This window comes from Myotis yumanensis, unplaced genomic scaffold, assembly GCF_028538775.1.
Source record: "Myotis yumanensis isolate MYYU_CA2020_CCGP unplaced genomic scaffold, mMyoYum1.0.hap1 SCAF_7, whole genome shotgun sequence".
In the NCBI taxonomy this organism is placed as follows: Eukaryota; Metazoa; Chordata; class Mammalia; order Chiroptera; family Vespertilionidae; genus Myotis; species Myotis yumanensis.
Window position 1 is genome coordinate 48,327,351 of NW_027223758.1, and position 13,591 is coordinate 48,340,941.

A 13,591-nucleotide genomic window follows, 5' to 3' on the forward strand; every position below is an offset into this window, starting at 1 on the left:
TTAAAGGTTTCCATACAGGAGAAAGAAAATGAAGGGGGAGTAGATTCAATGTCAAAGGGACACGCGGTAATCTCTGGTCTCCTTTCTTCTGAAGAGACTTAGTACATATGAATCAAAATCCTGTGAACAGCAGCTTCAACGAGCCAATGCAGAATACTAGCTTCAGAAGGTTAATGTTCATATTCTGTCAGACTTAGGCAGAATAGAGGAATGAGAATGGACCATTTCCCTTTTAATTGAAGGAAGCCCATGCTCTTCTTTAGTGAAGAGGGATTCACCCACAGATTAAAGTGACCAACCCACTCTTGACTTTCTGGCTTACATTCCTTTCTGAAGAAATCAATTAAAATAATTTGATACACTCAAAGTCACAATTGGTCACAGTGCTTGGCATTATAAAAAATTGTCTCCCTTGGTTGATATACTTTAACACTAAGCAATGTTTTCTAAAAACTCTATGAACATTTTCCAATTTTCAGTCCCACAATAATAAAAAGTAAATTATAACAAAAGCACTATGTTAATTTCAAGCTCCATTAGAAACACAGGGTGGGGAAAAGCTACTGTTTATCAATTGAAAAGGATAAAATTAGTAGGGAACCAAATCCTATTTAATGTCTTAAGAGGGGATTGCAAAAAAAAAAAAAAAAAAAGGCAGTAAAAAAAAAATCACACTATGAAAAACTATTTGACAGTATTATTTTAAGGCACATTATCTCACTTAATGGAAATAGATAGCACTCACTTAATTTCATCAGTTTCCATAAAATGAGGTAATGTACTGTAAAAGTTAAGTACTTGTTAGGGGGAAAATTACAATTTAAAGTTTGATGCTAACTGCTAAAACCCTTTATAATATCTTTGGTGCATGTTGATGTATTGAATGCTAGGTACCACCCTATGCTTGAAATAATTGAGAAATAAGGTTTTATTAAAATCTATTTAATTGCACTATGCATTACATAGCCAAGGTATTTCTTCAGCTTGCTTAAGCAATTGACTGCACATAGTAAATTATAAAGTTCAATATGAAAATAAAATATTAAACATGAATAACTGTATTGTCAAGGAATACTAATTTATTTTCAACTGACATTAATAATTAACATCCATGAATCTTTGATGAAATTCTAATCATATATCTCAATGTGCATTCAAAAATACACATTCTCTATATTCAAAGACATTCTCAATATACTGCTGTATTTTAAATAAAATAAGTTAGATAACACTTCAGAGACTAGCAGAAGTATGTAAAACAGAATGTTGCTAGGAAATCGTATGCTTCCCGAGCTGACGAGGGAGCCATCTAAGTGACCTTTATAATCAACATAATTGGTGTAGTCTCCTCCACAGTGTAAATATGCTACTGTATATCAATGTCTTTCGTACTAGGAAAACTCTGCTTTTCCATGCAGATTGCAAATATAACCTTTGCTCAAGACAGATCGCTAATTAAAAATGCTTACAAGTAGAAATGGCTCAAAAAAAAAAAAAGGTTGCTGTGATATTTCATCTCAACTGAAATAAAAATATTCAGTTAAAAAACAATCCCAGCTTGCTGGCTGGCATTGCTCGGTGGTTGAGCATCAAACTCTGAACCAGGAGGACACAGTTTGATTCCTGGTCAGGGCACATGCCCAGGTTGTGGGCTTGATCCCCAGAGCGGGGCATGCAGGAGGCAGCCGATCAATGATTCTCTCTCATCATTGATGTTTCTATCTTTCTCTCCCTCTCCCTTCTTCTCTGAAATCAATAAAAATATATTTTTTAAAATCCCAGCTTGGAATATAAAGAATTGGCTTTTAGATAACATTGGCGCTCTTTATAGATTGATTTATTAAAAGGAAGTAAGGCTGAGATAAATGTTATACTTATTCCCTGCTACATAAGCTTCATGAAAACACAGAGTCTATTTCATATTTGTTACCTATTCTATTGATTGATGCAAGCTTCAAGCATTCGTAAGAAAAGCAATCTTCCTGATTACCTCTGAAGGAGAAAAAAATGCAGAATACTTAAGTCATAATTTTCTTTTAGAGGTCAAAATATTTCCAGTTGTGTAAGGAACTGATAGAATCTGTATTTCCTGTAGATTTCACCTTTATTTTTAATTCTCTAGTGATCTCTTTTCCCTGTTAGTCTCATATCACTGGAGAGTGGGGAAAGAAAAGGAGAGGAGAATTTATTCCAATTAATCTATCTTGGTCAGATCTGTTATTTTTTCATAACCTCTGAAGTTCCTCAGTCTTTTTGGAAATACTTGCACACTCTCATGTTTTCAAGTTTCCGTGTGCCTGAGTGTGTCTTTAAGGTAGTTCTCCAGGATAGAGGCATGACCACCAGGTGAGGGGTGAGGATGCTCCATGGCCAACTAATGTTGACTACTAGGGTTTGACTGGTTACATCTGGAGTTGGGGGCAAGGAGACACAATTGATGACACTCACTGCTAGTTTTTGTGGCCTCATCATTGACTACTGACCTTATAGATTCTTCCTTCCAACTCCATCACTTCACCAGAAGACCAGGCCTGTCAGCACCCAAAGATCTAGTGCACAACTTTCTCATTCTTATGCAATAAGAGCGGGCCACAGGGAACCAGGAAATGTCACAGCTCTTATTCTATTCACTTTCTGACAACACCTCAGTAGCCTCATTTCCATACACTTTTGAAATGGGCCTTGTTTTCTTTCCCCAGGGAGCAACTCCCCACGTGATGTTTCTGAAACATCCCATGCAGACATAGGGTCCAGGTAGTTCAAGGTTAAAGCAAGAACAGGGTTTTCTCACCTGATTTTCTGGATCCTTCTCAGTGTGTTTTAAGTTAAAATCACCTGAAATGATAAGAACATAGGCCATCTGGATGAACAAGTAAGACACTATCTGTTCAGGAGTGACCACTTCTAAAGACTGCAGCTCTGAAGTGCTCTCTAGTTAAGAGATTTTGTTATGACTTCATGAGCATGTTCTTACATATTACCTGTTTTCCATGTTAATTCTTTCAAAATGAAGAGATTTGCTATTCATAAAATCCTCACGATAAAAAAATATATTTATTTCTATTTTTATGTTTAAACTAGAAGCCCAGTGCACAAAATTCGTGCAAGGGTAGGGTCCTTAGTGGCTGCCGGCTGCTGGCTGGGGCCTCCCTTCCCCCTGGCTGCCTGCTGCCTCTGGCTGGGTGTGGCCAGCCGGCCCCGCCCCCTGGTCAAACTCATAGTCGAGGGGACAATTTGCATGTTAAGCTCTTATTATATAGGGTAATCCATTTAAGCTACATCATTCTTCATAGAAGTTCTTATCCACTTCTTAGCAAATCTATTCCTTTTGAAAGAATTAATATTGAAAAGAGGCAATTTACTATTGTAATTGAGACTACTCTTAGAGACCAATCACCTTCTCTGGGAATAACCCCCTAATGATATGAGGCATCATTAGGGGTCCTGCCTGTAACCCAGCCTGTGCCATTCTACCCTTTTGAATACCCTGTTCCAGTCCACTGCCACTTGTCCAGCTAATGTCCTAAGGACCATAAATGCCAGGAAACATCCCCCTGATAAAAAAGTCTGAGAGATTCTGTAAACGGCACATCTTAGCATTATATTAATATATTAAAATATTTAGTAGCCTTGAAGATGTTACAGAAATCTTTTTAATGTTCCCAAGTGATTTTATCACTGAAAGCTTTCCTCTCTTTCTCTACACACACTTTGTGTAGAGAAATATGCCAGAGACTTTGTCAAAAACTGGGTTAAATAATTTTCAATGTGGATCCATAATGCAGGGCAATCAGGCTTTCATATAAGGTAATTACATAATTACTTGTCTGTGGTTGATACTAGTATTTAATGACTTCAAAAATAGAAACTGTATAATTTTTTTCTTTTCCAAGGGCCACTGACACAGACAGCATATAGTAAAGTAGTATCATGAAATATCAATATATATATACCGTTAACATGTTACTCTTTTTTTATAAAACTTATTTAATGTAAAAGAAAATCCCTTTAAGAGAGATTTAGTCTAGTCAGTTGCCCAAATTCTATGTGGTAATATGAGAAATACTCAGATTGCAAAGCCAACTCAAAATGTGAAGTTAACGTATTTTTAAACACTCATTTGGTTGTTTCATCTTAATAAACACTTAAGTTTTTTGAAAACCTCTTTGTAAATATTCTATAGATGATGTAAGTTCAAGGATATAGAGAACAGAAGCATTGAGCTCAAAGTTTCATATGCAATATATCTTACACAAGATGTGAGCTACATTAGATGAAGGATTTGCCTAATTCATATTTGTTTGCCCTGAGTTTAGCACATTTTTTGGACCACATAAGGCACCGAATGAATGTTAAAAGATTTCAATGCTTCCCAAGTATTATTTTGCATTCAAAATATTTTATTTTAAGCTTAGAATTCAGCTATTATTGTTCTTGAGGCATTTAATTCTATATTAATTGTTGTTATATCACCTTCAGCCCCCATGTGCTTGAAGATACTTAACCTATATTTGTGGACTAAATTATTTAAACAGTGACTACTTTGGGAAATTACCATCAGGCATAGGGTGTGCTAGAAGCCAGGCTAAATAAATGTCGACAGTTGTCCTGAATGATTTGGGGGCAGGGGGGACTTCACAGCTGAGCACGTACAATAATATAAAAAAAGATAAGAGAATTTCAAAACTGGAGAAACTCTTAGGAGCTCTCAGTAAGTTTTCATAGGAGAATTGTTATGAGAAGGGTCAGGAAGTAGAGGGAGAGAGCAAGATGTCAGGCTCAAGAAGAGTAAAATGTCAAGTGGTCCTGGGGCATAGATCTTGAGAGACATAATCTTACAAGAAAATAAGGTCAAGAGGCAAGTTTGTAACAGAAAGGGAAAGGCACGTTAAGCACAAAGTATAAGAAAAGTAACATCGGGACTATAATCAAGAGATGAGTTGTCAAGGTGTTTCTCTCCGAATGCTTCTTAGAGATGCAATGGTCAACTTCAAGTTCATAAACACATCTAAACCTGGAAAACCCTGCAAAGTTGAAGGACAGTTTCTCTTCCAATTTATAGCATTTATGTATGGAGAAAACTGGGGGATGGGTGCATTCATTGTCATTTACTATGTTTTATAGAAAAACTTTCATTTTGAGCAGATATGTGAATTTTTCATTGCAAATCCATGGAGCTAAATGTGATCAAGAAAGTTGGTCTTCCGTTATGTTTCCATAGAAAATAGGAAAGCTGAATTTTGGTCAAACTGCTATTAAAAGTATAAGATTCAACTGAGCACTTGCTATATATAAATTAAGTATTAATGTATCTTTTATATTTGTCTCTTGCCAAATTATGTTTACTTCAGCAGCATATATCATTCTATTTGCATGTCTCACTTCCAGATCCTTTAAAAACTAATTTATTTTCCAAAATGGTATCGGATTTATTTTCCAAAGGACAGTCTATTTTAAAACCACTTTTCTGCCAAAAAGCATTGACTGGTATCTAAGGTCTTTCATGCCTTTCCCTACCCAGTTTATCACAGTTTCTTCTTTGATTCATTTCTGCAGACTTTATACTCAACTCAAAGCAAATAGCTAAGATTTTGCTTATTTATCTTAGTTTTCTCAATCCACACTTAACTCATTGTTGCCACTAATTATTTTATTATATCCAAGTCCCATTTACTCTTCAAATCCTATCTAGGAAATATTCTGTGATTATGGAAGTAATGTTTTTATAACATCTACTAATGTATGTTCAGGTCTTACCAACTTTAAGGAAACCATGTCTTATTTTCTTAAATCTGAAATATCTATAAGGGCTTTATATTTGTATCTGCCTAGAACTCATCACAAAATCTTGCAAATATGTTAATTGTAAAATCATGGCAAATAAATAAGTGTCTGATTATACAATATGATTTTTAATTTTGTATAACTCTCTTATAACCTGCTTAATTATTGTCCATTCTGTGAATAACAAAGAGCTATATATTCCAAAATACCTTATCTTAAATTATCTGTTAAAGAATCTCATAAAACACTACCAATACTTTGAGATCCAGTCAAGATTTATATAGGATTATATCTCCAGAGTTTATTTTCTCAATCCACTTGAGTCCAACAATGTAAGTAATCAATAAATGAGCACTTGTGGAATGACAGCATGAATAAATAAACTGTTTATCAAGTCTAATAAGCAACAACATTATCTCATAGTATATGATGCAAATTATAACCAGAAACCTCAGAGTATAACTAAAATAACTGCCTAAATAATTTAAATATTTTAAAATTGATTTTCAAAATTTTATCTTGTGGAACAAGAGGAGCATGGTGAAAATGGTGACTAATGGCCAGGTTATAGATATTTTTAAAGAAAGGCCAACAAAATTTGTGAATGATTTGGTTGTGAATTGCTAGAAAATTAGAGGAGCCATGTAACGGGAAAGAGAGAAGGAAGATAACATTCAATTGGCAACCAAGAGTAAGGAGAGCATCATTTCCATCTGCAGGTGCTGAAATCTGAATTGCAGGAGAGGAAATAGCATCACGGGAGAGGTCTACAAGGAATGGCTGTGTCCTTGAGGACAGCTGGGGTCAAAGATAGGAAAAGAAAATGAAGAAAGAAAAGACGTGATTGAGTTTCCTACAGACTATGTGGAGTGTTGGAAATATAGGAATGTTTGTGAAGGAGGGACACAGAGCTTTATGGGGATGAATGTCTTCAGGGATAAGAGATTACCTGGGAGTTCAGTGCTTCTTGGAATGGAGGGAACATCGGGATATGTTAGAAGGATCTCTTAGGCAAACTATAGTGGTGATGTTAAAGTTATGGGGTGGGGCAGGTGGAAAGTGGACAGCATCATACCAGTAATTCAGAGCTAGAAGGACTTCCTCTTGGCCATGGAGTCATGTTAAGATTGTGGTATTGAGTGTTCTGCCCCCAAGAAAGACTGTCGGGCTCCTTGTGTGCTATGAAAGTCCTCCCAGGACAGGTTTTCCTCCTACTTTGTGATAAACCAATTAGCTAACTGTGACTTATCAACAGGGAAAAAAAATAAGACTATTGTTTTTAGATTCTCAAGTAAAATAATATTTTTAATAATTTAAGAGAAAAAGGGAACAGTACTTTAACCATGCAAATTTGATTAATAGAAACCAATTACAAGTGCATTCAGCATTTTGAGCCACAATATTTCACATTATTAATATTTAACACAACAACTACAAAGTTATCAAACAGAACGCAGGATTTTTTGTCTTTGGTTTTATAAGCAAAGGAGGTCAAGGTTTAAATGAGCAGAATAAATTGATTTTAAGCTCCAGCTCTTCCAATAAAAAGTGCAACCTAATTAAGTATAACAGCTATGGCTTTAGACAAATGTAAAGCATTCAGTAGAAATTTTGACAAAAATGTATTTGCCACAAATTGGATGTAGCTATGATGTGTGGACTTGGAAAGAAATGTAATGAGCTGTTAACAGACATTTTTTATCCAAGGAAATATGAATTGAATTTGGTCACATTTTCCATCTGTTACAATGAGTTACACAAGAGCTGATAAAGCAGATGAAATACAGTTGTCTGGAAGAAAGTTAACATTAAATTACGTGTACCAGCGAGAACAGCTACTCCAATTCCAGTGAACTGATTCAAAGATTATCTCTTTTCTTTTTGCATACTAAAAAAAAAATGGCTAGAGCAGAAGTAAAAATGGGTTGCCCCAGGGTGAGCCAGGCAATCGCCATTGGCATGAGGACTGGACTGGCTTGGAAAGCACAGAGTGAGACAGAAGAGAGCAGTAGGCATGAAGCATTTACACATTCCTGACTTTGACTACATTTAGTGTATTCACTTTCGTCAAAATCAAATGTGGCTAACCCAGGCTTTTCTTCAGATTTAATTTCAGTAATAAGCGTGTTCCAAATAAGCAGTTGGAGAAATCTTTCTAAGCCAATTTTAAGTTCAGCTGAGAATACAGCCTTGTTTTTAGAAAGGAAATTTATTAATATTTACTTAAGACCTCTGTAAGTTAATGTAGTTTGATTTTTATTTTGAAATAATTTTTTATTTATGAAAGAACTACAAAAATAGTCCAGAGATTTTCTGTATTCTCTTCCTTTCCCTTCCCCTAATGTTGGCCTCTTATAAAACCCGGATCAAACATGATTGCTCTAGGAACGATATGAAAATAAAGAGTGAAGGAAACTAATCTGGAGCCCTTAAGTCCAGCCCCAGGGGCAACTGAAGACTGGCTCTTGGTTGTATCTGCCTTGCAACAATAACATAAGGACCTTTTACCATATTCAACAATTGTTCAATGCCTATTCATGAATTAGCAAGCACAGATGAATCAACACAAAAATAATTTAAAGAACTTTCTCACCTAGAGCCAATAAATAATAAATGAATCGCTGTACATAATAGACTCATAAATATGTATTACCAGATATACCCCACACTGCTCTTTTTCTGATCTTATTGGATTAAACAGACTTTTGATTTAAAAGTGAGCAATCAATACACAGCAAATGCATAGTTTTTAATTATATAGCCCCCTAACTAATGATCACAGGTGTGATGGGATGAGAAACAACCACCCAAAGATGGCTCCTATTTCCTGGAGTCTTTGCTGAGTATGTTAGCAAAGGGACTTTGCAGATATGATAAAGTTAAGTATCTTAAGATGTGGAGAATACTAGTATATCCTGGATTCTCCTGATGGGCCCAATGTAAGTACAGGGGTCCTTATAAAGGGAGGCAGGAGGTTCAGGGTCAGAAGGAGGGATCAGAATACACAATACCACCAGCTTTGAATATGGAATTTAGACTATGAGTTAAGGCCACCTATATAAGCTAGAAGGAAATGAATTCTGCTCTAGAGCCTGAACAAGGAACAGAACCCTACAGAATTCTGGACTTTAGACCTAGAATATGAGCCCTTGGAAACAGGCAATCAATAAGTAGTTTTGAATGCTTGGGTAATTTAACCACTCCAGTCTTTATTATAAATGCAAAATACACATTTGAAATGGCCAAAGTAGTAAATCTGTGTTCAACTCTGAGAACTGCAATGCACTAAATTGAATTGTTAAAACTCAGAGAGGCAAACTTAATTTTAACAGTAGGATATAAGAATTTAACTCCATAAAGAAAAAAGAGTCCAAGATACCCAAAAGCTAAAGTCAATTCAAAGAGGATTACTTTCCATTAAGAGTTTCTGAGCTATTGAATTGCAACTTGAGAGAAGAGAGTGGGCATTTATGATAGTAAAAGCAATCACAATGAAGAATGAAGAATATCACTAACATTCCTCTCTGCTTTTTAACTACACTTTTAATCTTTAGAAATTTTGCAATAAATGAATTTCTTATGGGTTCTTTATAATATAAATAATATGAAAAAGACAAAGTTCAGAAGTAGCTTTTGGCTTTGCTGTAAAGGTTTGCTGAGCTCAGAGTTAGGTATTGACTCAATAATGCTAAGGTTAATTTGACCATCATTTCAAGACATCATGAAATTGATAAAATCACTAATCAATGCAATCATAATTAAAAAGGGACACATTTAATATTATATAAGATTGTATTCTAGCAAATGTCTTCAGGCAAAATAGAGCTTAAGTGAACTGAATGATGACTATTAGCTTAAGGCCTACTTGATTAGCGATTATATAAGGAAAATGTTATTTTCTAAAAACTGATTTTTTTCACTGTGATTTTTGTTTATTTGAATGACGCAATTGTGTATATTTTAAATATGAATTATTATTGTTTTATTTTTTTAGTTTGGATTCTGTCTGTCACTTCAGGCTGCTATAACAAGCATACCATGGACTGCGTGACTTTTAAGCAACAAACATTTATTACTCCCAGTTCTGCAGGCTGGGAAGTCCAAGATCAAGGTGCCAGCAGATCAGGTGCCTGGTGATAATCTGCTTCCTAGTTTGCAAATGACTGTCTTCTCATTGTATCCTCTCATGATAGAAAGCAGAGGGACAGCAAGCAGGTTCTCATCTTTCTTCTTTTTTTTTAGTTTTTATTTTTAAGTATATTTTTATTGACTTCAGAGAGGAAGAGAGAGGGAGAGACAGAAACACCAATGATGAGAGAGAATCATTGATCAGCTGCCTCCTGCACAGCCCCTATTGGGGATGGAGCCTGCAACCCGGCATGTGCCTCTGACCAGAATCAAACCCTGGACCCTTCAGTCCACAGGCCGACGCTCTATCCACTGAGCCAAACAGGATAGGGTCTCATCTCTCTTCTTAAAAATGCACTAATCTTGTCCATGGGGGCTCCATCTCCATGACCTAATTATGGCCCAAACACCCTATCTCCTAATAAAATCACACTGGGGGTTAGGATATCAACATATAAATTTTGAAATCTATAGAAGTTTCCATCGAATAAACAGACACTGAGCAAAGATGTGGGAACAGGTTGTTTATTAGGGAGGCAATACTAGAGGCCAGAATGGAGAAGTGCAGACAGTGAGTCAGTAAAAGCAGAAAAAGCCAATAAAGTAGACATTAGTGAGTGGCCACGAGTGTGGCTGTGCCAATTATGAAACCGCTGTCTCTCAGCTCCAAATCCACCCTTGCACACTACACATGGACTCAGCAACCCACATGGTTCACTGTTAGGCTCTGCAGATGGGACTGTCAAAGGGAGATGACGGGCCTGGAGGGGAAGGAAGGCACTTCTTCCTTTGTCTTTGCTTCAGGTGGCATCAGATCTGCCTCCTGTTCCTACAGGCCTCCTCTTTACAGGCTGTGGTTTCACCAGGAAGCAGTTCCTTTTAGGAACAACTATTAACTATCTTTTCCCTGCAACTTGCAGAGTCAGCCCAATTAACCCAGACACCAGCACCAGAATGTGTCCTTGGAAATCCTGACAACTTTCCACTTCCTGTGTAGCAGCTACGATCAGCTGATTTCACAATGTTCTTCAAACTTTCAAGACCATCAGAGTTCCTATGGACCACACTGTGACAAAGAGCAGAGAAGTTGAAATAGCCCCGCTGTCCTCCTGTAAAGCACATAATTATTTATTCCACTTTCTGAAGGGATTTGAAAAGGATATATTTGCCATGATAACTTGCTGATCTGATTTAGAAAAGACAGATTTGGCACCAACGTGGCAATCTGAGCAGCCTCTTGGTTAAGATTACAGCTGTCCACAGTTTTATGTCAAAATCCATTTGGTAATTTAATTGTGGGGGGGGGTCACAAAATAGATATGACAGGGACTTTGAGGCTGTCACTATCTGCAGTTCCATTGGTATGAATAAGTGCTATGCTGTATCATCATGACCAGGGTGGAAAGGACAGCTTCTGGCTAGGTTTTTCTCCCGGTACAGCTCTTACTCTACAGGAAAGGATACTAATGTAAGAGCAATGCCAACTGCTAAGTATATTCATCTCAATTACGTACTTTAGGACTAGGGCAGTGATGCCAGAGGACCCACAGTGACACAGACTGGAGCCAGGACTGTGGTCATACACAAGCTCCGTCTGCTTCCACTCTCTGAGCCACCCTGGCATTGCGGGACCCTTCCATCTGCATTAACTGTTCTCAAAATGCCTGGCATTCCTTTTCCTTCGGTGTACAGTCAAATGAGCAATGGCACAGATAAATTGGAGTAAGATTGGGAAGAGTAATCATTGTGTATACTTCACTGGCATGTCAGTCATTTTTTCAGAGGAACCATCCAATCTACAATCAATGGGCCACCGACTTGGGACTGGTTCAGTCTAGAAACTGGGCAAGGAATCACAAGTTTCTTCTGTTTAGTGGCACTTAATCTTTCTGGTTGTACAGGGTAAGGCAGACTCTATGTGGTTGCTCAGATACATGATCTCTAGTAACACCAAGCAAGGTCTATTAGGCATCGCCATAAAACTCTGCAGGCCATGTTCTTTGCCATTCCAATTTTGCTGATCATGACAGTAATTATGCCAACTCTGACCCTGACAGGTAAGCGCCACCACCTGGAGTCCGCTCGTTTACAATTCTATCAATCTCACTGACCTTAAGGAGTCAAGTTCTCCTTTAGCATCTGTTACAGTGAAGCCAATGGAACAGGGGTCGCTTTCTAGTTCTCCCTTACTTACAATTCCCATATTGTCATAAGAGGGCTTGTTCGTCATGTCCTTCCTGGAATGGTAAGTCACCAGTCATTGGAAAGGACATAGGGAAGCAACAGAGTCCTCTCTACCCAGCCTTATAATGTACTCCGCCCAGTGCCTTGGTCTGACACCCTCACTTTCCACCCTGAGATCTGTAACCAAGCTAATGCCCTACATATGAGTCAAATCATGCCCATCTCTCAGTAAGTAACCATTTCCTTTCATATCAGGGACTGTATTTCTTAGATGAGACTATGCATAAACCTGATCTGAAAAGTGATGACGCCCAATCATGATGCTTTAGGTAAACAATTTTTACCTTGTGAGGCACGCTTGTTAGCCTCCAGGCAACGGGGACCCTCTTAGTGTACCAACGGGGAGGGGTCTCTGGCTTTCCCAGAGTTTTCCCAGGTTCTCGGATTCATTCACCCATCTGTCTCAAGTTCCTCCTCATTTCATATCAGGCCTCCAACTGTAGTGCAGAGACTTTTTGACACTGCACATTTATTTGCCTTGAAGTTCTTCCAAAATCATAATTAAATCCTCTCCCTAATCTTCATCACTGTTTGCTTTTCATCTGCAAGAGTTCAATGTCTCCATAAACACTTCCCTGAAGACCTTCAGTTTTCAGAGTGTGCCTTGCATTGATAGTTATTGGCATTAGCCTTATGTTCATGTTTTTCAAAGCTTCTAAGGCATTTAATGGAAGAGCCAACTCCACAATCTGAATTACTATTGTCTCCACACCATTCAAGTGCTAGAGCAGTGATGGCGAACCTTTGGAGCTCGGCGTGTCAGCATTTTGAAAAACCCTAACTTAACTCTGGTGCCGTGTCACATATAGAAATTTTTTGATATTTGCAACCATAGTAAAACAAAGACTTATATTTTTGATATTTATTTTATATATTTAAATGCCATTTAACAAAGAAAAATCAACCAAAAAAATGAGTTCGCGTGTCACCTCTGACACGCATGTCATAGGTTCGCCATCACTGTGCTAGAGCTATCACACAAGCCAAAGCTTCCCTCTCTCCTGTACCTATTCTCAACTCAGCACAGGGAAAAGTTACAGGAATTTTGAGGCAACCACCAGAGCTCACCTCACCTTTGCTCCCACCAGGAAATTATCTCCATTGGTCCAGCAGCCTCTGAGTGACCCATCCCGGGGCACTGCTTTCTTGGGCCACTTCCATTGCAACTCATTTGGAGTTCCATCCAGAAGCAGAGCTTGAAACAAGGATTTAGTTTCAAGCATACTACTTGGGAGGTACTTTCAGGGGCTGGAGGAGAAATGGGAAGAGTGAGACAGGGAGGTGGAAATACAATAAAGCATGCATTATTGCCCTGGCCACTGCTGTGGGGAATGGTGCCCATTCCAGTAGGGGATGCTATGAGGATCCATGAGGGATGTGCCTCAGCGTTTTTCCTCTGATAGGATAAAAGCAATTTATTCTTTACCCTCCATCC